This window comes from Ornithorhynchus anatinus, chromosome 18 (genome assembly GCF_004115215.2).
Source record: "Ornithorhynchus anatinus isolate Pmale09 chromosome 18, mOrnAna1.pri.v4, whole genome shotgun sequence".
Taxonomy (NCBI): Eukaryota; Metazoa; Chordata; class Mammalia; order Monotremata; family Ornithorhynchidae; genus Ornithorhynchus; species Ornithorhynchus anatinus.
The window spans coordinates 12,280,353-12,308,151 of NC_041745.1; the positions used below are offsets into that span (position 1 = coordinate 12,280,353).

Sequence of the window (27,799 nt, forward strand, 5' to 3'; positions counted from 1 at the left end):
TTCCATTAGAGTGCAATCTCTTCGGTTTGCCCCTCCTTTTCATCTTTCTGAGCTTTCGCTAGCCAAAATCGTTTAAGCCGAAACGTCAGTGATCCGGCCCGGACGGAGTACGTTGTTAATTATCCAATCTACTTTTGATCCGGGAAAGCTGGACGAAACCAGGTCATTGCAGAGGGGCGGAAGGCGGATCGTCACCGCTGGGAGTAATCCTAGGTAGTTTCCTTAAATTCTCCAGCCCCGTTTTTCCAGCGGTAAAACGTTCTGTGTGCAGAGCATCACACTAAGCACTTGGGAGAGTTCGATATAATGGTAAAACAGAGGCGGGAGACACATTCCCCGTCCACAACGGGCTTAGAGTCTTGAGGGGGAGGCAGACGTTACTAGAGAAGCAGCGTGGCTCAGTGGAAAGAGCCCGGGCTTGGGAGTCAGAGGTCATGGGTTCGAATCCCTGCTCTGCCACTTGGCAGCTGTGTGACTGTGGGCAGGTCACTTCACTTCTCTGGGCCTCAGTTCCCTCATCTGTAAAATGGGGATTAAAACTGTGAGCCCCACGTGGGACAGCCTGATCATCCTGTATCTCCCCCAGCACTCTGAACAGGGCTCTGCACATAGTAAGCGCTGAACAAATACCAACATTACTAGGACTAAATAAATGACGGAGTTAGTGCTGTGGGAATGAGGGAGAGATGAATAAAGTGCAAGAAGGATGGAGAAGGGAGTGGGAGAAGACCTAGAATGTGATCCAGGTTAGTAAAATGGTTGAGATGGTGGGAGAGGGGGATAAGGGCTCTCTTCTATTGCAGTCTTCCAGGTGCTTAGTACAGTCCTCTGCGCACAGTCAGCTCTCAATAAATACCACTGATTGTTTTGTTCTTACTGGTACTCGTTGAGCGCTTACCATGTGCCAGGCGCCACATTAAACGCCGGTCTAGATAGGAGCTAATCAGGTCGGACACAGTCCACGTCCCGCATGAGCTCGCGGTCTGATTCCCCGTTTTTCAGATGAGGTAACTGGGGCACGGGGAAGGTAAGGGACTTGCTCGAGGTCACCGAGCAGAGAAGTGTCGGAGTCGGGATTAGAACCCAGGTCTGCTCTCGGTGCCACGAACTCGGTCTACGATGTTGCCCTCGGCAGTTGAAGAAGAACCCCCTGAGGGTGGCCTAGTGGATACAGCACGGGCCTGGGAGTCAGAAGCAACTGGGTTCTAATCCCGAATCTGTACTCTTTCCACTGGGCCCCGCTGCTTCTCAATTGATTTATTTGATTGAAGAGGGGAGGCCCTTAAAATCTGGAATTTTCTTAGAGGGACCGGACTCGGAAAGCTTGCTCAGGCCCGTAGAAAATAGAGAAATTTAGGGCTTAATAAAGCTGGCCAGGATCCTGGAACCAGATCAATGGTCACAAGCCTACTTCTTTCATTTTATTCTTTTCATAAGAATCATATCATAATGGTACATTCACCGATGCCCCGGTTCTGTTTCTGGAAGGCTGAGGCAGAAGTTGGGAAGGTGTTGTAGCATCATGCAAAAGCCCTGTTCGGAGACATAAATTCTAAAAATATTCATTTGAATTCCAAGTCTGCTGTACTCCGCCATCTGCTTACCGCAGTAGAGAAGCAGTCTAGTCAGATAGAAAGAGCACGGGCCCGGGAGTCAGACGATCTGGGTTCTCATCCCAGCTTACCTTGGGCAGGTGTGACCTTGGGTGGGTCCTTTAACTTCTCTGTACCTTTGTCCCTTCATCTGCAAAACGGCGATTCGATACCTGGTCTTCCTCCTACTTACTTTGTGAGTCCCGCGTGCGACCTGATTATCTTGAATCTACCCCCATTGCTTAGAACAGTGCTTAGCATGTAGTAAGTGGTTAACAATTACCTTTTTTTTTTAAAAAAAAGGGCTGGGAATAGATTCCAGGGCTCCTGACTTCCAGTTCTATGCTCTTTCTATTAGGCCACGCTGCTCCTTCTCAAAGAAGAATCATATCACAATGGTGTATTCAACAATCTCCCAGTACTGCGACAGGAAATGCCGGATTGATTTTGTCTGCCTTTCCCCTGTTTCGGCAGGTGTGACCCTTCTCCCCATTTTTCGTACGTGATTTCAGCGAAACCATCAAGTGAGTTAATGAGGGCTGTTGGGAAAGCATTCTTGTCTATCCCGTTATAGAAAACAAATGTCAGTGCTTCTTAATCCTCTTACCAGAGGAGCCATTTGGGCTGCCTGGCAGTTATTGCATTTGGTTCAATCCATATTCATAGATTTCTGAAATCTGGCAGGATATCCTATTAAGGTTTTAGTTGAATTTGTTTTCATTCTAGTTGCCGCGCATCACGACTTATTTATCCAAAAGAAGTGGTCTCTCCTGCAAGCGATCTGATGTCTGCATTTCGCAGAGAAAGGGCCATTCGGCGATGAGCCCTAAGAGGTCTCGGGGAGGGACACAGTGATACTTGTTGTCGCGTACTCTCCCGAGCGTTTAGTACAGTGCTTGGCACGCAGCAGACGCTCAATAACTACGAGGGAATGAAAATGAATGAATGGAACGCTGGTCTCTTCTGGTCTCGGCGACACTTCCGCCTCGAGCCAATGCGATCAGTCTCGGTGAGGATTTTCAGGAGAAAATCATTTCTTCGGTGCGGAGGGGAGACGGCTCACAGTGACCGGGTTGGGTCTCGCTCTCCATTTTGAGAAGGAATAGCTCATCGGCTAGCCAGAAATGGAAGATCTCTCTCCCTTTTTTCCTACCTTCCCACCCCACAGCAGTTGTATATATCTGTACAGATCTATAATTCTATTTATTTATATGAACGCCTTTTTACTTGCCTTGTTGTGTATATCTCGATAATTCTATTTATTTCTACTGATGCTATCGATGTCTGTTTCCTAGCTTTGAGGTCTGTCTCCTCCCTTCTAGACCGTTAGCTCATTGTGGGCAGGGATTGTCTCTAAAATAAATAAATAAATAAATAAATGGTGGTATCTGTTAAGCGCTTACTATGTGCAAAGCACTGTTCTAAGCACTGGGGGGGATACAAGGTGATCAGGTTGTCCCACGTGGGGCTCACAGTCTTCATCCCCATTTTACAGATGAGGGAACTGAGGCCCAGAGAAGTTAAGTGACTCGCCCAAAGTCACACAGCTGGCAAGCGGCGGAGCCGGGATTAGAACCCACGACCTCCGACTCCCAAGCCCGGGCTCTTTCCACTGAGCCACGCTGTAGCGTTTCCCCAGTATGCAAATGGGAAAAGGGTAATAAAAACGTGGCTTAGCCATAAACCCGAGTGACGGAAATATGAAAACATTCTCTTAGGCCAAGTCAAGAGTGGTCTGTGGCTTTCTACTTCTCTGTATCCCTTCACGGTTCCAAAGCGAGAATTAAATTTGTTCCCTAAGGAAATTGCTTATCCAACGTAGGTGTTGAGCGTAATTGTTTCGGTTAATTTGCGGTCCCTCCGAAATACACCACTTAACGAGTAGGGCTTCTGTAACGCTGACCAAAGCATACTGGGGCATAATGAATTTGGTCCGTATAGTTAGAATCGCTGGAGCTTAGTTTTCCCAACTGGTCTTCGAAAGGATTAATCTAGAGCCGCTCCTCCTGTATCTCTGAGGAGAACGAAACGCTTCTCACGATTCCTCAGTTTTCTGGCTGTCGCTTTTCTGCGGTACTGGCTAAGCGCTTACCACCTGCCAGGCACTGCTCTAAACGCTGCGGTGGATAAACGATAATCGGGTGGGGACACCGTCCCCGTCTAGGGGGGGGTGAACAGTCTCAATTCCCCATTTTACAGATGAGGGGACGGAGGCGCAGAGAAGTGAGTGACTTGCCCAAGGTCACCCGGGCAGAGTTAAGCATTAGAACCCAGGCCCGGGCTCTATCCACTAGACCGCACGGCTTCTCGGTCAAACTTTGAACCGCTTATCTGAACTTCTCAGTTCAAGTACGTAGCTGTATGTTGGGGGGAACTTGCTGATGTTACTAATTACTTTCTCTGCTTAAAACAGCTAATTCTCTCCCAAGCTAAAAGAAGAAGAATCTATTCATTTGAGATGTGAAAAGGAAAGAAGGCTTCTAGGTGATTCTTCTTGGTAATCATCTCTAAACAACCACAACAGTGTTGGGATTTGTTAAGCGCTTACTATGTGCAGAGCACTGTTCTAAGCGCTGGGGTAGATACTGGGTAATCAGGTGGTCCCACGTGAGGCTCACAGTCTTAATCCCCATTTTCCAGATGAGGTAACTGAGGCACAGAGAAGTGACATGCCCACAGTCACCCAGCTGACAAGTGGCAGAGCCGGGGCTCGAACCCATGACCTCTGACTCCCAAGCCCGAGCTCTTTCCATTGAGCCACGCTGCTTCTCTGAAGGGTAGATAGCAACGTAAAATTGGTGCATTGACTAAGGCCTGACACTTTTTTAAACGGTATTCGCTAAGCGCTTACGACGTACCAGGCAATATACTAATAATAATGTTGGTATTTGTTGAGCGCTTACTATGTGCAGAGCACCGTTCTAAGCGCTGGGGAAGATACAGGGTCATCAGGTCGTCCCAAGTGAGGCTCACAGTTAATCCCCATTTTCCAGATGAGGGAACTGAGGCCCAGAGAAGTGAAGCGACTCGCCCACGGTCACACGGCTGACAAGGGGCAGAGCCGGGAGTCGAACCCGTGACCTCTGACTCCGAAGCCCGGGCTCCTTCCACTGAGCCACGCTGCTTCCCTGCAGTGTACTATGTTTAAAACTGAACTGACCTTCTCATCCAAAACCCGTCCCCCGGCTAACTTTCCCATCACTGTAGACGGCACCACCATCCTTCCTGTCTCACAAACCCTTACCCTTAGCATTAGCCTTGACTCCTCTCTCTCATTCGGCCCACATACTCAATCCATCGCTAAATCATGTCGGTTCCGCCTTCACCACATCGCAAAAATCCACTCTTTCCTCTCCATCCAAACTGCTACTGGTGTTGATACGATCGCTTATCCCTCCCCTCCTTGACTGCTATATCGGCCTCCCGGCCTCCTGTCTCTCCCTACTCCAGTCCATATTTCCCTCCGTCGCCCGGAACGGTTTTCAACGAAAAAGTTCAGGGCTCAAGAACCTCCAGTGGTTGCCCATTCACCTCCACATCCAACGGAAACTCCTCACCATTGGCTTTAAAGCACTTTATCACCTCGCCCCCTCCCACCTCACCTCACTCCTCTCCCACCCCAACCCGGCCCGCACACTTGGTTCCTCTAATGCTAACTTCTCACCGTACGTCGATCTCGTCCACCTCGCCGCCGACCTCTTGACCACGCTGTGTGACTGTGGGCGAGTCGCTTCGCTTCTCTGTGCCTCAGTTCCCTCATCTGTAAAATGGGGGTGGAGACCGTGAGCCTCACGAGGGACAACCTCATTCCCCTGTACCTCCCCCAGCGCTTAGAACAGTGCTCTGCACGTAGTAAGCGCTTAACAAATACCAACATCATCATCATTATTATTACCGCTGGCCTGGGACGCCCTCCCTACTCGAATCTGACAGATAATGACTCTCCCTTCAAAGCCTTACTGAAGGCCCATCTCCTCCAAGACTAATCCCTCCTTTCCTCTTCTCCTTCTCCCTTCTGCGTCACCGACTTGCTCCCTTTATTCATCCCCCCTCCCCAAACAATGTACATATCTGTCAGTTATTTATTTCTATTAATGTCTATCTCCCCCTTTAAACTGGGGAATGTGTCTGTCCGTTCTTACATCGAACTCCCCCAAGTGCTTAGTTTCGCGCTACGCACACGGTGAGCGCTCAATAAATACAACTGAATTGAATGAAAGTGCTGGGGCAGACCCAGGCTCATCAGACTGGACCCAGTCCACGTCCCACTTGGGGCCCACGGTCTTTTTTCCCCCGTTTTACAGATGAGCTAACGGAGGCACAGGGAGGTTCAGTGACTTGCCCAAGGTCACACGGCAGACTAGTGTCAGAGTGGGGATCAGAATCCAGGTCCGGACCTGTGATCGATCCACTGGGCCGTGCTGCTCCTCACTTAGGAGCAAGTCCTCTTTTCTCTATTTTGGTTCTGAACTGCACATTTCTGTCATCGTAGGGTGGCTGACTGCTGCACAGACGCTTGCTATTTTAATGGCTCTCCTTCTCTATTCGTTTAGATTAAAACGTAAGCACAGTGAGCCTGAGAAGAATAGGGGGGCCCATGGGGTTGACAGAGAGTGTAGACGGAAAACAACATAAGGGAAAAAGAAAAGTTAGTTTGAGGGAAATGGCTCTTTGGCTGAACACAACGGACACTACCCAGCTGCTCCGAAAGTCAGCTAATATCTGAGTTCCTGTCGGATGCTCTCGTCACGCTGCTACGGAAGAAGTTGTAAAACCATGAATTTCTTCATAAAATCTCATCCAGCAGGTATAAAAGGTGGCTCTAAAAAAAACCACTCCGGGCAGAAACGGCGGCGGGATGGTTTAAGATTAGGGACACGTGTTGCCTGCTTAAAATAATTTTTATTGTGGATTTTACAGCCTGGCCTAGTGGTAAGGGCGCGGGCCTGGCTCTGGGAGTCGGAGGAACCGGACCCTTAGCCCAGCTCTGCCCTTGACCTGCCTAGTGACCTTGGATGAGTCACCTGAACTTTCTGCGCCTCTGTGTCTTCACTTTAAACAATGGAAATAATGCTACCCATCAAGGTACGGGACCAGGTGTCCGAAGACGGCGGTTCCAGTTCCAGTTCCTGTGGGATTTTGGAAAAGTCACTTAACTGCTCTGTGCCTTGGTTTCCTCATCAGTAAAATGGGGACTCGATTCCTCTTCTCCTTCCCCTTTAGACTGTGGCCCCTGAGCGGGGAAGGAACGGCGTCCTGTCTGATACCTTCTATTCATTCATTCATTCAATAGTATTTATTGAGCGCTTACTATGTGCAGAGCACTGTACTAAGCGCTTGGAGTGTACAATTCGGCAACAGATAGAGACGATCCCTGCCCATTGATGGGCTTACGGTCTGATCGGGGGAGACAGACAGGTAAAAACAATAGCAATAAATAGAATCAAGGGGATGTACATCTCATTAACAAAATAAATAGGGTAATAAAAATATACACAAATGAGCGGACGAGCACAGTGGTTCATTCATTCATTCAATTCTATTTATTGCGTGCTTACTGTGTGCAGAGCACTGTTCTAAGCGCTTGGGAGAGTACAATATAAAAATATAACAGACACATTCCCGAGCCACCATGAGTTTACAGTCGAGAGGGAGAGACAGACATTAATATAAAAAAAAAAATGACATATATGCATAAGTGCTGTGGGGCTTGGAGGGGAGATGAATAAAGGGAGCAAGTCAGAAGGGAGGTGGAGAAGAGGAAAGGAGGGCTTAGTCGGGGAAGGCCTCTTGGAGGAGGTGGGCCTTCAGTAAGGCTTTGAAGTGAGGGAGAATCATTATCCGACAAATAGGAGGGGGGAGGTCGCTGCAGGCCAGAGGTAGGACGCGGGCGAGAGGTCAACGCCGAGACAGATGAGATCGAGGTAGAGTGAGAAGGTTAGCATTAAGGAGCAAAGTGGGCGGGCTGGCTCCTAGCAGGAGAGTAGTGAGGTGAGGTAGGAAGCGGGTAAGCTGATTGACTGCTTTAATGACAACGGCGAGAAGTTTGTTGACGGGACGGTCGTCTGGGGGAACCCCTGGGGTAGCCACCGGCTTCTTCTGTTAGCCACTGGCTTCTGACATCACCCTGGAGGCCTGGGCTATAGACACGCCAGCCAGGGTGGCCAGAGGGTCTGTTGCCGTACTCTGATCGGGGGAATAGCAACCCTCGGCGTTACCCCATGAGCCCCGTCTGCAGAACTCCCCCCTGCTTCGCGGTTGCTGCAGTGGAGTTGAAGGTCAATCGATACATCAGTCGATGGTATTTATTTTTTGAAGGTATCTGTTAAGTGCTTTCTAACACGCTAGGCACTTCACTGAGCGCTGGGGTAGATAATAATAATAATGGCGATATTTGTTAAGCGCTGACTCTGTGCCAGGCACTGTACTAAGTCCCGGGGGAATACAAGCAAATGGGGTTGGACACGATCCCTGTTCCACATGGGGCTCACCGTCTTTATTCCGGCAGACGAAGTCAATGAGGCAGAGAGAATTTACGTGACTTGGCCGAATCACCCAGCAGATGAGCGGCAGAGTTGGAATTAGAATCCAGGTCCTTCTCACCCTCGGCCCATGTTCTATCAACTAGACCACGCTGCTTCTGCTTTATCGTGCTTTACTGAGCACCTGTTGTGTTCAGAGCACAGTACTAAACTCTTGGGGTAGGACAACAAAGTAGACAGTATCTCTACCCTGAATCTGTCCCTGAGGACTCCCTGGAGCACAGAGGTGAGTAATTTTCTGTGTGTGTCTGCGTGTAACAGCCCTGGTCTCTCATCTCCTCATCTCCCATTGCCACTGACGTTCCTATCCTTCTATTCGGTTGCTTCTCTTACCTGTAATTTTGTAAATTTTCTGCCTCCCCGATTAGACTGTAAACTCTTTGAGGACGTGGATCATATTTAAAGACTCTATTGTAGTTCCCGAGCGGGGCTCTGCACAAAATAAGTGCTCAGTGAATACCGTTAATTGATTAATTAATCATCTTCAACCCACCTTTTTCCCACCTCTTCCTTCTCCTTCATAATGATGATATTTGTAAGAACTCCGTGTCAAGCACCGTTCTAAGCGCTGGGATAGATACGAGCTAATCAGGTTGGACACAGTCCGCATCCCACATGGGGCTCACAGTCTTAATCCCCATTTTACAGATGAGGTCACTGAGGCCCAGAAAAGTGAAGCGACTTGCCCAAGGTCACACAGCAGGCAAGTGGATTAGAACCCAGGTCCTTCTGACTCTCGGGCCCGCTCTCTATGCACGAAGCCACAATGCTTTCCTCCAACCCTCTTTCATCATCCCCTTCTCTTCGTTCCTCTCGGGCTTCTTCTTGCCCTCCTTTCTCTATCCTCCGTTTCGTTTTTTGTCTTTTTCTGTCTGCCTTTTCCTCGATTTTCCATTCCCTCTGTCTCTCACGCCGTCCTTCTCCGACGCTCTGCCTTTCCATCTTCCCTGAAAGCCCCATCCACTGATGCAATGTGAGCTTGCGTAAATCCGATCGCCTCGCCCATAAATCAAAAGACCGTTTGGTTTCATCCTCCGGAAGGAATTTGCAGCCCATGGGGCCGGGCTGTGAAATGGAATAAAAGAGCCAACGCTGTGGGTGAGCGAATTCCGAACTGAAAACACACTATGGCACAGAATCCTGTCTGGAAGCGGAGGACCGATTTTATGGCTGAAGAAGAGCTCATCTGGCAAGCACTCATTCATTCGGTGATATTTATCGAGCGCTTACTGTGTGCAAAGCACTGTACTAAATGCTTGGGGGAGTCCAGTACAAAAGCGTCGGTAGACAGGTCCCTGCCCACCGAGAGCTCACGGTCCAGAGGAATTATAAGGAAAAGAGAAGTGGAATGTCATTTTATTCCGACGGGGGGCGGGGGGGAGGGTGTCACTAGAAGTCACTGAGAGGGAAGAGCATATTTATTCCCCGAATTATGACAGAAATAGTTGTATTCCCTTTCTGCTGCAAAGAGAAACTCACTTTGGCTTGGCTGGGTGTAGAAGCCTTCTTATCAAAGGTACCTGAGAGTTTTTCAAAATTCCGAGAGACCCACGCCAGGGTGATACCGGAATCCATCAAAGGCAAGGAGCCAGGGAAGTACAGATGAAACGTCTGCTAGTCCCGATAACAGGGTCAGAACGGACCGAGATGGTGTCACTTGCACACTCCGGTGGATCAGAAAACGAGAAGATCTGAGAGCCGATTTCTCTGAAGCTTCCCGAGGCCGGCGTATCCCGCTGTCACGGTCCAGAAAGGACTTGCACCAGGGCCCTACTGGAAAGACCATTAAAACAGGGCTACTGGGAGCCAAAAGTGGCGAAAAGCGGCAGCAGGATCATTGGAAATGAGTAGGTGAGTGCTTAGAGCAGCGCTCTGCACACGGTAAATGCTCAGTGGGATTTGATAGGATAGGATTTGATAGGATATCGATCAAATACTGATCGATAGGCAGAGGTTGGCTACCGTTCACATTCCAGGAGTTGATGATGATGGCATCTGTTAAACACTATGTGCCAAGCACTGTTTTAAGTGCTGGGGGAGATACAAGGTAATCAGGTTGCCCCACATGGGACTCACAGTCTTCATCCCCATTTACCGATGAGGTAACTGAGGCCCAGAGAAGTGAAGTGACTTGCAGACAAGTCACGGAGCTGGGATTAGAACCCACGTCCTCTGACTCTCGAGCCCGTGCTCTTTCCGCTAAGCCACGCTGATTCTCCGCTATCACGGCACAAACACATGAAACAAATGACCGCAAGGGCATCTATTCTTTTCATAGCTACCAATGGGATGTTCCCTAGAAAATAATCGGGGTCTTCGTTAGGCATTTACCATGTACCGAGCCCTGGGATGGACACAAGATAATCGGGTTAGACACAGTCCCCTGCCCCATGAGGGGGATCACAGCCTAAGTAGGAGGGAGACCGGTTATTTCATCCTCGTTTTACCGATGAGGAAATGGAGGCACAGAGAAGTTAAGTGATTTGCCAAAGTGCACACAGCAGCCAAGAGGCAGAGCCAGAATTAGAACCCAAGCCTCTCGGGCTCTGAAAAAGCACCAAAAACTGCATCAGAAATGTCTCAGCAGATGTCACAACCTATGAACAGGTCCCGTCCCTCCTGCTATTTTACAAAGTCCTTATCCAGGCCATGGAGAAATGTTGGTATTTGTTAAGCGCTTACTATGTGCAGAGCACCGTTCTAAGCGCTGGGGTAGGTAATCAGGTTGTCCCACGTGAGACTCACAGGCTTCCTCCCCGTTTTACAGATGAGGTAACTGAGGCTCAGAGAAGTGAAGTGACTTGCCCACAGCCACGCTGCTTCTCTAAAGCAGCAAGAAGGAGTAGATAGAGCAGGGGCCTGGGAGGCGGAAAGTCATGCGTTCTAATCCCCGCTCTGCCACTTATCAGCCGAGAGCCCGTGGGTGAGTCACTTCACTTCCCTGGTCCTCACCTCCCACCTCTGTAAAATGGGGATTGGGACCGTGAGCCCCACGTGGGACAGGGACGGTGTCCAGCCTGATCCGCTTGTATCCGCCCGGCGCTTGGCACTTAACCAATTTGTCTTGTCTTACGCCGTCGAGTCGTTTAATAATAATACTGGTATTTGTTAAGCGCTTACTATGTGCCGAGCACTGTTCTAAGTGCTGGGGTAGACACAGGGGAATCAGGATGTCCCACGTGGTGCTCACAGTCTTAATCCCCATTTTACAGTTGAGGTAACTGAGGCACAGAGAAGTTAAGTGACTCGCCCACAGTCACACAGCTAAGTGGCAGAGCTGGGATTCGAACTAACGACCTCTGACTCCAAAGCCCGTGCTCTTTCCACGGAGCCACGCTGCCGTTTCTGACCCGTAGCGTCACCTCGGACGCCTCTCTCCCAGAGCGTCCCGCTCTCCGTCTGCAATCGCTCTGGTAGGGGATCCGGGGAGTTTTCTCGGTAAAAAACCAGAAGTGCCACCGTCCACACAGTAAACTTGAGTCTGATTTGTCCATCCTAAGCGCTTAGTACAGTGCTCTGCACATAGTAAGCGCTCAATAAATACTACTGAATGAATGAATGACTCTCTCCCGTGCCGCCGCTGCCCAGCACGGGCGAGTTTTGCCTTGTAGCAGATGGCCTTCCCCTCACTAGCCACTGGCCAAGCTAGGGCAGGGACTGTCTCTATCTGTTACCGAATTGTACGCTCCACGCGCTTAGTACAGTGCTCCGCACACAGTAAGCGCCCAATAAATACTATCGAATGGCAGGCCTCTGCTTGACTCTCCCTCCCGTAGCCGAGACTGGTAGAGGACCGGAAACTCTCCAGGAGGTGACTCAACGAATACCATTATTATTATTATAGAAGCAGCAGCATTAAGGAAGTTGGCCGAGCAATATCCACTGTACTGAGCACTTGGGAAAGAAAAACTGGAATATGAGACTCATTCCCAGCTCACAAGGAGTTTTAACTCTAAGGGAGGAGACAGAGGAAAATAAAAGATTAACATGATTAACGTTCTCGTTAAGAATGAATGCACCGAACGGCAGGTGGAATCTTCCTAGCTCAGTCTCAGGGATGAGTTGACCTGCTACCTTCATTCAATCCCTCTGTTGAGCGCTTACTATGTACAGAGCTCTGTACTAAGCGCTTGAATACAGTAGAACAATTAGCAGACACATTCCCCGCCCCCAAAGCCGGCGTCGGTCTCAGCTTTGGGTTATAAAACGGCAGCTTGGGGCAGGTCCAGGACCCGAAGAGGTGAACTGCTTTTCCCAATCTCAGACCTCTTTACGCCTGAACGGGGCAGATGAGAAGCCACGGGGCTTGGTGGAAAGAGCACGGGATGGGAATCAGGAGATCTGGGTTCTAATCGTGTCTCTGCAACTTCCCTGCTGGGTAACCTCTTGCAAGACACTAAGCATCTCTGTCCCTCAGTTTTCTCATCTCTAAAATGCGGATTCGTCACCGGCTTCCCCTTTCCTTTAGATTGGGTCTCTTCTGGTTACTGTTTCTTCCACCGAGCTGCGCGCTTAGTAACCCCTTAATAACGACAACATTTTTTATTATTATTCTCAGCGGCGGCCGCGGCCAGGGACCTTAAACATTGATCACTTTTATGAAGACAGAGCCGATTATTCACGGCTACCTTTGATTCCGTTTACTCTGTGACTCGTTTGTGATCTTCTGAGCGTTCTGGAGTGTCCTGATGTGCTCTGTTGATTGGAAAACAGATTGATAATAATAATTGTTAAAGGTTTATCGTGTACAAAGCACTGGATTAAATGCTGGGGTACTTATAATTCTATTTATTTATATAATAATAATGACGATGATGGTATTTGTTAAGCGCTTACTATGCGCCAAGCCCCGTTCTAAGCACTGTGGTACATTCAAGGCAGTCAGGTTGTCCCACATGGGACAGTCTTCATCCCCATTTTACAGAGGAGGTAACTGAGGCACAGAGAAGTTCAGTGACTTGCCCAAAGTCACCCAGCTGACAAGTGGCGGATCTGGGATTAGAACCCACGACCTCTGACACCCAAGCCTGGGCTCTTGCTACTAAGCCACAGTGCTTCCGTTTCCTTGTTTTGATATCCGTCTCCTCCTTTCTAGACGGTAAGCCCGGTGTGGCTTGCACTTTATTGCTGAATTGTACTTTCTAAGCGCTTAGTGCAGTGTTCTGCACGCAGGAAGCCACTCACTAAATACGATGAATACAGTGCAATTTAGACCAGTCACAATCCCTGCCCCTCGTGGGGCTTACGGTCTAAGTAGGAGGGAATATGTCTCATCCTCTGGACTCTGAGCCTGTCGTGGGCAGGGGATGTGCCTGTCAACTCTTTTGCCTCTTATTCTGCCCAGCACTTAGTACAGTGCTCATATTGAGCGCTCAATAAATATCATCGACGATGACGATAGGTATTTGATCCCCATTTCGCAGACGAGGAAACCGAGGCTCAGAGAAATTAAGTGCCTTACCCGAGGTCACACAGCAGGCAAATGCCCAACAGGGTTGGTAGACATGGAACCTGCCCACAATTGATCGATCGATCGATCGATGGTATTTATTGAGTGCTTCCTGTGTGCCGAACATTGTACTAAGCGCCCGGGAGAGTACGATACAAGAGAGTTGGTAGATGTGATCCCTGTATGACTTTCATCAGAAAATCCAGTCATTTCAAAGGGTTGTGTCCGAAATTCAAACTAATCTCTCCATTCCTGAGCTATCATCTTATTATTATAGCATTTTTCTGGGCGGTTTGAATCTCTGGGTTATTCTGCGTATCTGGGGCCTTTGGGGGTCCTTCCGTGTCTCTGGCTCTCAGATTTTGGGTCAGAGGCAGTTCTTTTGCATTATGCATTGATATTTTAAAGTTCAAACCTTTTTTGATCAAGCGTAGTTAAAATGTAAGTTGTCTTTAGAAGGTAATGCATTTGAATATCCTGTCCTCATTGAGAAAATGTTTCTTAAAAAATGAACTACTTTAAAAAATGCAGAGTTAAGTAACTCCTGACCCTGATCTAAAATAATTCCCGGACCATTTATGGTTACAGAACCGTGTCCCTAAATAATGAATTTTAGAAATAAATATTATTCTAACTGTCTGATGTTAGACATAGGGCAGGATAAAACGAACAGAAGACTACTTCAGTTGAAAACTATGTCTTCGTTCTTGCCGAATGGATTTCCGAAACCTTAAAGAAAACAATATCTTTCAGACCGGAGACCCTCGATATGAGGATCACACACCCCGTCGACCCGAAACGGGGCCCTCGGCTTATACTCGGCCTCGCGTTTTTCTGCTGAATCTCCTCAGCTTCACCTCTGGGGTCCATCCTAAAGGGGGAAATACATGAGGTGGCTTAAGGAAGGCAGCCAGCTAAACAATAATAATAATAATTATGGTATTTGTTAAGCACTTCCTACGTGCGGAGCACTGTTCTAAGCGCTGGGGTAGATACGGGGCGATCAGATCGTCCCCCGTGGGGCTCACATTTTTAATCTCCATTTTTACAGATGTGGTCACTGAGGCACAGAGAAGCTAAGTGACTTGCCCAAGGTCAGCCGGCAGACAAGCGGCGGAGCCGGGATTAGAACCCACGACCTCTGACTCCCAAGCCCGGGCTCTTTCCGCTAAGCCACCCTGCTAAAGCCGTTTCGGGTCGGAATGAATCCGAAGGAAGCAATGTGACCTTGTGCTCAGAGCCTGGGCCCGAGAGTCAGACGACCTTCCATTCGTTCCGTCGAATTTCATTCAATCGTACTTACTGAGGGCTTACTGTGTGCACAGCGTATTTACTGAGCGCATTCTGTGTGCAGAGGACTGAAGTGGGTTGAGGCCTTCTCAGACTGAGCTCCCCTTCTCCCTCTACTCCCTCTCCCGCCCCCCCCCTTCACCTCTCCGCAGCTAAACCCTCTTTTCCCCCCATTTCGCTCCGCTCCTCCCCCTCTCCCTTCCCCTCCCCTCGGCGCCGTACTCGTCCGCTCAAGTGTATATATTCTCATTACCCTATTTATTTTGTTAATGAGACGTACATCGCCTCGATTCTATTTAGTCGCCCTTGTTTTTACGAGATGTTCTTCCCCTCGACTCTATTTATCGCCGTCGTTCTCGTCCGCCCGTCTCCCCCGATTAGACCGTGAGCCCGTCAAACGGCAGGGACCGTCTCTATCTGTTGCCGACTTGTTCGTTGCAAGCGCTTAGTACAGTGCTCTGCACATAGTAAGCGCTCAATAAATACTACTGAATGAATGAAAGTGGGTTCTAATCCTGGCTCCGCCACGTCTCTGCTGTGTGATCTTGGGCAAGTCGCTTAACTTATCTGTGGTCGACTGTAAAATGCCGATTCAATACTAGCCGGTATACTTATTTATTTTTATTGATGTCTGTCTCCCCCTCTAGACTGTAAGCTCACTGTGGGCAGGGAAAGTGCCTGTTTATTGTTATATTGCACTCTCCCAAGTGCTTAGCACAGCGCTTTGCCCATAGTAGGCACTCAAAAACTGCAACTGAATGAATGAATGAATATTTAAATTATGAGGCATCCAACCTGATTAACTTATATCTACCCGAGTGCTTAGAACGGTGCTTGACGCATAGTAAGTGTTCAACAAATACCACAATGAAATGAATAAATAAAATAGAATCAGAAAACAGAAAGGAACTTCGACAGGTCGACTCCGCCGGCCGCCGCCTCTATTAATAATAAAAATGATGATGGTGCTTGTTAGGCGCTTACTATGCGCCAAGCACGTTTCTAAGCGCCGGGATAGATATAAGGTAATGAAGTTGTCCCACGTGGGGCTCACGGTCTTAATCCCCATTTTACGGATGAGGGAACTGAGGCACAGAGGAGTTAAGTGACTCGCCCAAAGTCGCACAGCTGCTAAGTGGCGGAGCCGGGATTAGAATCCACGACCTCTGACTCCCAAGCCCGGCTCTTTCCATTGAGCCACGCTGCTTCTCCAGAGAAGAGACGATTGCACCGGGGAGCCAGATGGCTCTGTATTCTCTTTATAAACTTTTCTCAACCTCGGCTGGAGCCTTAGAATCAGAGAGACACGGAGACGTGAGCGGATTTAGGGTGACGTGCCGTTTAGCCTCGGAAAGAGCCTGGGCTTTGGAGTCAGAGCTCATGAGTTCGAATCCCAGCTCTGCCTCCTGTCAGCTGTGTGACTGTGGGCAAGTCACTTAACTTCTCTGTGCCTCAGTTACCTCATCTGTAAAATGAGCATGAAGACTGTGAGCCCCACGTGGGACGACCCGATTCCCCTGTGTCTACCCCAGCGCTTAGAACAGTGCTCTGCACACAGTAAGCGCTTAACAAATACCGACATTATTATTATTATTATTTAGCCTGGTCGAAAGGAGCAGGGCCGAGATTAGGTTTGGGAAAGACTGACTTAAAACCCATCAATTTCTGCTCCAACACCACCTCACGCCAAATGGTGAAGTCAGGTTTCCCTGCAACTTACTGAGCAATCAGTGGCATTTATTGAGCGCTCACTATGTGCCGAGTACCGCGTAAGCACTTGGTAGGGTGCGATATACGACAGAATCAGCAGACACCCTCTCCCGACATGCAGATAAACTTGTGTGATGCGTGGGATGATAATGACCGTATTCGTTAAGCGCCTACTACGTGCCGGGCCCTGTACTAAGCGCTGGAGTAGATACAAGCACATGGGGTCGGACCCAGTCTCTGTCCCACGTGGGGCTCACGGTCTCAATCCCCGTTTTCCAGATGAGGGAACTGAGGCCCAGAGCAGTTAAATGGCTTCCCCGAGGTCACACAGGAGGTAGAAGACGGGGCTGGAATTAGAACCCAGATCCTTCAATTTAGAACGGAAAGGTGGGTTCACGAAGAAATCCCGGAAGAAAATCGGTCTCCTCACACTGAAGCTGTGCTTACTTCAACAAGGCCATTCTGGATAGGACAGAGAAGGAGAACGAATGATGACATGAACGTGGTATTTGTTAAACGCCTACTACCCGCCGAGCACCGTACTAAGCGCCGGGGGGAGATCCAAGATAATAAGGTCCCCCACGGGACTCACAGTCTAAGTAGGAGGGAGAACAGGTATTGACTCCCCATTTTGCAGATGAGGGAACTGAGGTACAGAGAAGGTAAGTGACTTGCCCAAGGTCACCCAACAGATACATGGCAGGGTCTGGATTAGAACCCAGGCCCGCTGACCACTGGACCACACTGCTCCAGACAGCTACCGTGTAGTGAGCCGAACCTGGCCAAATCAACGCCAGGAGGGCAGAGCGAATATTCTAAAAGATGCAACGAAGCAAAATTTCAGACGAGGCCGCTCTCAACCGAGAAACGGAGTCAATCGCGACAGGTAGACCCGCTTGGCACCCTACGGGGAAGAAAAGAGCAGCGATTTGGGAGCAGAGCTTCGTCTGGATTGTGCGACGAGGAAGCGGAAGTAGAGACCTTGGTACAAATACCGTAATTTAAAAACGAATTAAAAATGAAACCACTATTTGAGCACCCTATTTCCACTGGGCTGGTTTTCAGTCTTAAAAGTCCCGTGCACAAGGCTCAGCCCACCATTCCTGATGGGAAACCATGGTGAAGCTGAGTGGAAAGAGCCCGGGCTTGGGAGTCAGGGGTCATGGGTTCTAATCCCGACTCCGCCCCTTGTCTGCTGTGTGACCTTGGGCAAGTCACTTAACCTCTCTGTGCCTCAGTTACCTCATCTGTAAAAACGGGGATTAAAAAATGGGAGCCCCACGGGGGACGATCTGATGACCCTGTATCTCCCCCAGCGCTTAGAACAGTGCTCTGCACATAGTAAGCGCTTAACAAATACCATAATTATTATTCTTATATCCCCAAGGCATTTAATTATTTAATCTAGGTTTTAATCTGGAAAACTCCCAGTTACCCTTAACTACGTAGCTCATATACTCTACTACTTCCTCCTATCTGTAATTAATTTTACGGCTCTGTCTCTCCAGCTAAACTGTAAACTCCTTGAGGGCAGAAATCCTTTACGGCTCTATTTTTGCGAGCGGGTATTACCTGGCTCTACACGCGGGAGGTTTCTTTAAATACCACCGATTAATTGCCTGGTTGAATCTGCTTCTCATTACACGCCACATAAACAATCAAAATGGGGAGGAGAAAGGATGTTTTGGAAGCAGGAAACGCATAATGCTCCGTCAAAATTAGGACTGTAGGCTTGGACATTGTTTTCAAGCCTATTGATTTTAACTTGAAAAAAGCATCTTTGTTTCTAGTTTGTGTCAAAGGAATAGAGTTCACAGCCTGGGCAGGAAACCTTTCTTCTCCACGCCTGTCACCAAGAGCTTCTGGAGTTAACGACAGATTCCGTATCTCCCTTCTTTACAATCTCAGACCCCACTGCTTCCATCCAGAGAGTGAATTCTCCCTTTTTAAAAAAATAAACGATACGACACCTGTGTGATTTAAACCCGACGCCTCACAATTTGCCTGATTATGAAATTTGATGAAATGCGCTATAAAACAACTTCAACAGTCTCCCCTAACAAAGAAGCAAAACGGGCACTGTGGAGTTCCCTCTCTTTGCTATTTCAGCGTAGCTTAGTGGAAACGTCGCGGGCTTGGGAGTCGGAGGATGTGAGTTCTAATTCCAGCTCCGCTACTTGTCTGCTGTGTGACCCTGGACAAGTCAGTTAACTTCTCTGGGCTTGTTACCTCATCTGTAGAAGGGGGACTAAGACTGTGATCCCACGTGGGACAACCTGATTACTTAGAACAGTGCTCGGCACATAGTAGGCTCTTAACAAACAGCATAATAATAATATTATTATTATTTCCCCATTTATATGCAGTTGTTTTGGTTTTTTTTAACAGTATCCGTGAAGCATTTACTACGTTCCGGGCACTGTACTAAGTCCCCGGCCCACATGGGGCTCACAGTCTTCATCCCCGTTTTCCAGATGAGGGAACTGAGGCCCAGAGAAGTGACGTGACTTCCCGAGGTCACGCAGCAGACGAGTGGCGGAGCCGGGATGAGAACCCGTGACCTTCTGACTCCCGGGCCCGTGCTCTATCCACTGCATCGTTACTGAGCGTTTACCGTGTTGGGAGAGTATAAAACAGCAATAAACAGTCACATTCCCTACTTACAGGTTTTGTAGGGTCCCGAGTTGGGCTGTTCGTGACCCCTCTGTGTTTTTAGAGGGAAAAAGGGCGAACAGAACGGGGCATTCCGGAAACGGGAGAGTTAGCTAGACCGCGGAGGGAATCCGGAGGCCGGGCTGCCGTTTTGGAAGGCTCCAGCTTCGCCCGCCTGCCTTCCACCCACAAGCAAGGGTGAGGTGGCCGCCAGCCAGCCCCGCCCCAAATTACGTAAGCGTCGATAAATGTCTCGTTCCCCAGAGTCCCCGAAGTTATCACTCCGGCTATCAAGGCGCCAATCAGGAAAATCGGGTCATGTGTAACGTGGAGGTGGAGAGAGAAGTTCGGCGCAGTTAAAAGACGGCGCTTTTAATTTCCTTCATCTCCGAGGCGGCTGAGACGTGGAAACGAGCGCCGGGTGCTCCGGGAGACCTCCAGCGACGCGCCGATATACACCGTTCAGTGTCGGCGCGTCAGCCGGATAAATGTATTTTCAAGACAGAGGGCTGACCTAAAATCTTTCCTGGCCCCCACGGCCTTCGCCGTGGTGCTCGGAAACCCGTCCAGTAGTTAGTAAAGCAGTTCCTGGACTTGAGGCTAAACTAATTTTCGGTCGCTCCTACGGTCACCGCTGAGCTGGGCCTACCTCCTTTCCGCGGTCAAGTTGGGCAGCGTTTCCTCGGGCCGGCGGCCGGTCGATTTATTCTCTTTCTCTGGCGAAAGCCCAGGGAAAAATAAGAAATTAAACTCACATTTTTAATTCCGGTAGCATTTTAGAAAGAATTTAATAAAGGGTGATTAATCAAACTGGCCTTTTCTAGTCCATCACCGTGAGGTGTGCTCTTCGCCGTTTCAGGGACTGGAGAAGTGATTTGAAAATGCGTACTAGATGATGTTCTATGGGCGTTTAAGAAAGCATCCATAAATGCGGCCAACGCGGAACGATTTAGAGGTTTCTCGGGCTGATAAAACGCACCGCCTAATACACTGCGGTGGAAAAACAGTTCTGTTCGTCATGTATTCATTTTTAATAGAGTGTCAGTGTTTCTTCGTCTTAAAGGCCTAACAAACTAGAAATTTCACCGAGGTAAAAAAAGATCATCAGTAAACCAGGTCTTTCTCCATTACACTGTAATCCTCAGTTTAATCGTTGCTTCTCGAAGGCAGTTACTGACATGGGTTTAAACGAAAAGATAGCATCAGCATTTTATTTGAAATCCCCCTTCCGCTCAATCGGATGAATTGACCGAACGCAGGCGGTGCGCGGTAGGAGTGGTGATATTTAGTAAGTGCTTCCTGTGTGCGTAGCGCTGTTCTAAACACTTGGAAGAGCACCCTCGCGTCGGTAGTGGTAAGCTAAAGGAGAAGCGGAGAAGCGGCGTGGCTCAGTGGAAAGAGCCCGGGCTTGGGAGTCGGAGGTCATGGGTTCGAATCCCGGCTCTGCCGCTTGTCAGCTGTGTGACCGTGGGCGAGTCGCTTCACTTCTCTGGGCCTCAGTTCCCTCGTCTGTAAAACGGGGATTAAGACTGGGAGCCTCACGTGGGACAACCTGATCACCCTATCGTAAGCGCTTCGCAGATAACAAATACGGTACTCTCCCGAGTGCTTCGTACAGTGCTCTGCACGCAGAGAGTGCTCTATAAATACCAGTGACTGGCTGATGAAGGGAAAGGCAATTTTTGGCTCCATATTCATGGTCATATCAAAAACTCCTCACCATTGGCTTTAAAGGACTCCGCCATCTTGCCCATCATACCTCACCTCGCTTCTCTCCTTCTACGACGCAGCCCGCACACTTCTCTCTGTGTCTCCATCTCGCCTGTCTCGCCGCCGACCCCTCGCCCGCGTCCCGCCTCAGGCCCGGAAGGCCCTCAAATCCGACAATTATTCTCCCCGGCGTCAAAGCCTTATTGAAGGCGCATCTCCTCCGAGAGGCCTTCCCAGACTAAGCCCCCCTTTCCTCGCCTCCCGCTCCCTTCCGCGTCACCCTGATTTGCTCCCTTTGCTCTTCCCCCCTCCCAGCCCCACAGCGCTCACGTCCATATCTGTCACTGAATTTATCTGTATCGATGTCTGTCTCCCCCCTCTCTAGCCCGTAATCTCGCTCGAGCCTGCGTTCTAATCCCGACTGCCGCTTGCCAGCTGTGGGACCTCGGTCGGGTCATTTTACTTCTCCGGGCCTCCGTTTTCTCATCAGCCAGTGGAGGTTAAATTCCTGTCCTTTCTCCTTCGACTGTGGGGCAGGGCCTGGGGTCGATCTGACTAAATCGTACCTACCCCGAGCCTGGCACATAATAAGCATCTAACAAATAACATTATCGTTATTATTCTTACTATGCGGTGCCAGGAAAGACCTACAAACTTCAGGATTCTCCTGCTGATATTGGGATACCCGGTCCCTTAAATCACGATATTTACTCCTTGGTCCCCTTCATTAAATTCTTAGCAACTTAACTTGGTTTTTTTTAAGCGAAGAATTGATGGGATGACTGAAAAACAAAATAAAAAAAAAAAACCGGAAGTGTTCAAATTAGCAGACCTCGATGACTTGCGTCGGGGTAATTAATTGGCTGAAGTTCTCAAAAGAGTATCATTTTGAGGATTCTGAAGAGAAGTGTGTATATTGGAAAAGAGAAAACCTGTGTCCTTTAAAACTCGGGATGATAGTGGAAATAGCCACCCTAGCAAAATAATTAGCAACATACTTAAAGTCCCTGAAATAAGCTTTCCTAATTTTAATGACAGAAAAGGATTTCCATATCTCTATTACATAAAGACAACACTGATTACATATCAAATATTGAAAGGCATCGCATTACTTACTTAGCAAAAATGGTTTTCCATAGCTCTTCGTGCAAATGTAGAAAATAAAAACTCCAGCAACATTCAGTGTATAGATAGTACACAGATCATTTTAATAAGAGGTGCTCCCAGATAAATCCTCGCTCCGACACTGACCTGCTCTGGGACCTTGGGCGTATCGCTTAATCGCTCTATACCTCAATTTTCCCAACTGGAAAATGGGAATAATAATACTCGATTTTTCCCTCCCACAGAGAAGCAGCGTGGCTCAGTGGAAAGAGCCCGGGCTTTGGAGTCAGAGGTCATGGGTTCGACGCCCGGCTCTGCCACTTGTCAGCTGTGTGACTGCGGGTGAGTCACTTAACCTCTCTGTGCCTCAGTTTCCTTAAAACCTCTTCTCCCTCCAACTCAGACTGTGATCCCCATGTGAGACAGGGACCGTGTCTCATATGATTAACTTTACCCACCGCAGACGTTAAAACAGTGCTGGGTACAGGGTGACACTTAACAAACACGATACGAATTATTATGCAACAGGAAAGCAGTGTGGCTGGCCTAGAGGGAAGACCACGGGCCTGGGAATCAGAAGACCAGGGTTCTAATTCTGGCTCCACCACTTGCCCGCTGTGTGACCTTACACAAGTCACTTCACCTCTCTGGGCCTCAGTTATCTCATCTGTAAAATGGGGATTAATCCCTACTCCTACTGAGACGAGCCCCATGTGGGACAAGGACTGTGTCCAACCTGATTATCGTTTGTATCTACCCCAGCGTTTAGTACAGTGCCTGGTACAGAATAAGTGCTTAACGAGTACCATTAAGGAAAAAAAAAAAAAAAGGAAAACAAGGGGTAAGATTCTGAAATGTACTAATCTCACCAGGTTTCACATTGGTCACATTCCTTGATTTTTCCCCTGTTCTCCTCTCTTCATCATCATCATCGCTGGTATTTATCGAGTGCTTACCGTGTGCAGAGCGCTATACAAACTGCTTGGAAGAGTACAGTACAATAGAGCTGGTAATAATAACTCTGGTATTTGCTAAGCGCTTACTATGCGCAAGCTCTGTACTAAGCGCTGGGGCAGCAGCATGGCTCAGTGGAAAGAGCCTGGGCTTCGGAGTCAGAGGTCATGAGTTCGACTCCCGGCTCTGCCCCTTGTCAGCTGTGTGACCGTGGGCGAGTCGCTTCACTTCTCTGGGCCTCAGTTCCCTCCTCTGGAAAATGGGGATTAACCGTGAGCCTCACGTGGGACCACCTGATGACCCTGGATCTCCCCCAGCGCTTAGAACAGTGCTCTGCACATAGTAAGCGCTTAACAAATACCAACATTATGATCATTAGATACAAGCTCATCAGGTTGGACACTGTCCCTGCCCCACACGGGGCTCACAGTCTTAATCCTCATTTTACAGGTGAGGTAACTGAGGCCCAGAGAGCGGCTTGCCCAAGGTCACACAGCAGACAAGCGGCGGAGCCGGGACTAGAACCCACATCCTCTGACTCCCAAGCCCGGGCTGTTAAACTAAGCCGAGAGACACATTCCCTGCCCACAACCAGCTTAAAGTCTCTAGAATCTTTTTACCTGAAAACCTGAGATACGGAGCTAATGTCTCATCACGTGCAGCGTGTCGGTCGACCGCTGAAGACGGCTCCTAAACTGAGTTGCCACTGACCTCATCAGATCTGGTTACCCGAGTCGAGGCAGCGCTAAATTCCTTGAAATGAAATTGGCTTCCCGCTGGTCCTCCCCGTGGCTGGACGGTGAGTGTGAGAAGAGGCCACCCGGCCCGGGATCAACGACCATTCGTGGGACTTCTTACGGGCCCCAGCACCGTGCCTTAGTAGTTAAAATGTTTAAGAGAAGGATAATGATCAAATTATTCCCACCTCTCAGCGGAAGAGCCTGGGCTTCGGAGTCAGAGGTCATGGGTTCGACTCCCGGCTCTGCCCCTTGTCAGCCGTGTGACCGTGGGCGAGTCGCTTCACTTCTCTGGGCCTCGGTTCCCTCATCTGTAAAATGGGGATTCACTGTGAGCCTCACGTGGGACGACCTGATTACCCCCTATCTCCCCCGGAGCTTAGAACAGTGCTCTGCACATAGTAAGCGCTTAACAAATACCAACATTATTATTAGACTGTGAGCCCGCTTCTGGGTAGGGATCGTCTCCATCTGGTGCCGAATTGTACTTTCCAAGCGCTTAATATTCATTCATTCAATAGTATTTATTGAGCGCTTACTATGTGCAGAGCACTGGACTAAGCGCTTGGAATGAACAAGTCGGCAACAGATAGAGACGGTCCCTGCCCTTCGACGGGCTTACGGTCTCATCGGGGGAGACGGACGGACGAGAACGATGGCGATAAATAGAGTCGAGGGGAAGGACATCTCGTAGAAACAATGGCGACTAAATAGAATCGAGGCGATGTACGTCTCATTAACAAAATGAATAGGGTAATGTAAATATAAACAGTTGTTCTGCACACAGTCAGCGCTCATAAATACGATTGAATGATTGAGACAGATGATTGCTCTCCCCCACTTGGAAGCCTTTTTGAAGGCCCCTCTCCTCCGGGAAGCCTTCCCTGACTGAGCCCTCCTCTCCTCTTCTCCCACTCCCTTCTGCGCCGCTCATATCTGCTCCTTCTTTTCTCCACAGCACCTACGTATATGGATCGGTAATTTACTTATCTATCCATTCATTTATTTATATTAACGTCTGTCTCCCCCTCCAGACTATGAGCTGGTTGATGGCAGGGCACGTCTCTGACGTTAGAACCCACTCTCCCAAGTGCTTAGTACAGTGAGCCCTCAAATACATACAATTAATAATAATAAGAGTAGCTGTAATTTCAGCAGAAGTAGGAATAGCATTTATTGAGCACTTAATGTGCGCGGGACACTCATTCCATCAATCGTATTTATTGAGCACGGTAAACGGGCGCATTCCCTGCCCGCGACGAGCTGACAGTCTAGAGGTGGAGATAGGCGTTAATACTATAAATAAATAAATAAATTACAGATAAGGACGTGAGTGCTGTGGGGCCGGGGGTGGATAAAGGGAGCTAGTCAGGGCAACGCGGAAGGGAACGGGAGAAGAGGAAAGAAGGGTTTAGAAGGGGAAGGCCTCCTGGAGGAGGCGAGCTTTGAATAAGCCTTCGGACGCACGAGGATTTGAAGGGGTGGGCTGAGTCGTAGTAGGGAATCGGTGAGGTAAAGTAGGAGGCTTCATTTAAAGTGCTCGACGTGGTGGCGCTTCGGACGAAGAGGAAAGGGTGGTTTCTGACGATGTCGTGGAGGTCGAACCGACAGGATCTGGCGACCGATCGAGCGGATGGGTTGGACGGGAGAGATGAGTCGAGGATAACGCCAGTGTAACGGGCCCGTGAGGCAGGGAGGATGGCGGCGTTGTCTACGGCGTTGTCCCTTATGAGAAGCAGCGTGGCTCTGCGGAAAGAGCCCGGGCTTGGGAGTCAGAGGTCGTGGGTTCGAATCCCGGCTCTGCCACCTGTCAGCTCTGTGACTGTGGGCGAGTCACGTCACTTCTCTGCGCCTCAGTGACCTCATCTGTAAAATGGGGATGAAGACCGTGAGCCTCGTGTGGGACAACCTGATGACCCTGTATCTACCCCGGCGCTTAGAACGGCGCCCCGCACATAGTAAGCGCTTAACAAATACCACCACTGTTATTATTACGGCGATGGGAAAGTCAGCGGGAGGACTCAGGTTCGGTGGGAAGATAAGGAGTTCTGTCTGGGACGTGGGACATCCACAGAGAGGCAGGAGGAAATGCGAGACGCCGGAGACGGGGAGAGATCGGGTCGGGAGTTGGAGATTTGGGAATCATCTGCACAGAGATGGAAAGTTGAAGCCACCCGCTGGGAAAGCTCCCGGGTTCAAATGAAAGTGACCAAAGAGCGATAAAGAAAGGCGATGCGACAACAAAGCAGGTATATTTCAGCCCTTCATCAACACCTCAGCAAAAAAACACCGCAGCTCCGTAACATTCATGCCATTCCTATTTTTATTGCTCTCCGATCGACTCGAGTGCTGATGGGGACAACTTTACTCTGAATTTTTTTCTTTCGATAAGACCGGGTTAGACCTTCACTGTTCTTTGAGGATGATTTTTGGCAGGGGAGAATCGTTACAAAAGGTCTGCGGCGACCATCTGTTATACACCGACAATTTTAGTGCAGCCGGTCGTGGCCGGTTTAATGATCTTTCGGACTCCGTTGCCCGTTTCGGGTAGTGAACTGCAAACTGATGAGGGTACAGAAATGACTGTCATAGAAGAAGTGCAAAAGTGAAGACAGACCGGAGAAGGCATAATTCCGCCATCCCCATCTTGGAATTGGGTTGAGAGGGTCCGTTGGAGAATGGGATGGGTGAAAAGAGGAGAGTTTCCTAAAGAGGGACCGCGGAGGCAAATGAAAGAATAATAATACTCATGATTGGCGTGTCCGTTGAGCACTCATTATGTGCCAGGCACTGTACTAAGCACTGGGGTGGATACAAGTCGGGTCGGACCCGACCCGGGTTGGGGCTCACGGTTTCAATCCCCATTTTACAGATGAGGTAACCGAGGCCTCCAGAGCCGGTCTGCACGGTCCGAACAGTGAAGGGCAGATTCGCTTTCTTCATCATCGCTCATTTCGGCTTTCGTGAGGGATTCCTGACTCAGCCTCTCACGGAATCAATCAGGGGTACTTACTGAGCGCTCACCGTGTGCAGAGCACCGTACTAAGCGCTCGGGAGGGTACGAAACAGCAGAGTTGGCAGACACATTCTACGCAGAGCAGGGACCCGTCACCCTGGTCGGGGGGAACCTTAGTGGGGTGAAAGAGGGAGAGATCAGGATGGTGAAGGGAAACAAGTCCGTCTCTATTTTAAATTTAATTCTTGGACGTGTTTTCTCCTCTACTGAAAGCGACGCTCGAGGGGGAAATCCGAGAGAATTATTCTCATATGTAGAGGAAATGAAAACAAGGGTCTTCTCCGCTACTCGAAGACAGAATGTAGGAAGCCCTCTCTCGTGCTTGTCATGGGCCTTTAATGGGGGAAGCTTTCTAAGATGGAGAATCGATAGCGTAAAAGAACATCTTGTTAACACTGCTGGCTTCTCTCAGCCTATTTTTAGGTGATTCGACAAGGCCGCGGACGGTAAAAAATTCACAGGACAGCACAGTCACAGCTACGTTTGAACGAGAAGGCTTAAAAGCGACTATCAACTCACGCCGATCTGAACACGGCACCTCTAGGAAGCTTTCTTAAACCCAGCCTAATTAGCAACTCGTATCGCTTCAAAAACCAACAAGTTGATACGAGGAAAGTATGATGTGGAGGCATGCTCTGCGAGGACAGGGGTATGAGAATATAAAAGTTAAGCTGACAATATTTGTGTGTTTTTTGCATTTGCCTTGCCACAGCAATTTTCGCCTGCCCGCAAACATTTTTTGAAAAATACCATGTTTTACTGTGGTTTGGAGACGGGGCAAGTTCACGTAAACGAAACTGAAGAGAATTCAATGTTTTCCTTACCTTCAAACATTATAAGAAATCATGGCCAGTTCTACGCAGGCAAAATGAAAGCAATAGATGATGATTAGGGTGCTTGTTCAGCACTTACTATGTGGCAAACACTGTTCTAAACACTGGGGCATCCACACGTTAATCAGGTCGGACACGGTCCCTGTCCCACATGGGGCTCCCAGTCTAAACGGGAGGGAGAACGGGGACTGAATCCCCATTTCATTTACT

The 27,799-nt window shown here is 49.1% G+C and overlaps 2 long non-coding RNA genes across 3 annotated transcripts in view; one reads left to right on the top strand and one right to left on the bottom strand.

Annotated features, from left to right (window-relative positions):
• On the top strand, positions 1–27,436 carry LOC114805491. The gene is made up of 3 exons (XR_003753473.2): positions 1–213; positions 1,951–2,116; positions 27,169–27,436. It is a non-coding gene; the product is annotated as an uncharacterized LOC114805491 (long non-coding RNA).
• Positions 9,535–27,799, bottom strand: part of LOC103170222 — a 35,416-nt gene continuing 17,151 nt past the window's right edge. The window contains exons 1-3 of one of the 2 annotated variants that reach the window (XR_486035.4): positions 19,885–20,010; positions 12,763–12,829; positions 9,535–9,907 (exon numbers count right to left, since the gene is read on the bottom strand). This is a non-coding gene — a long non-coding RNA (uncharacterized LOC103170222). Of the gene's footprint in view, positions 9,908–12,762; positions 12,830–19,884; positions 20,011–27,799 lie in introns of those variants that run through there. The other variant, XR_005661063.1, reaches the window with a different exon arrangement.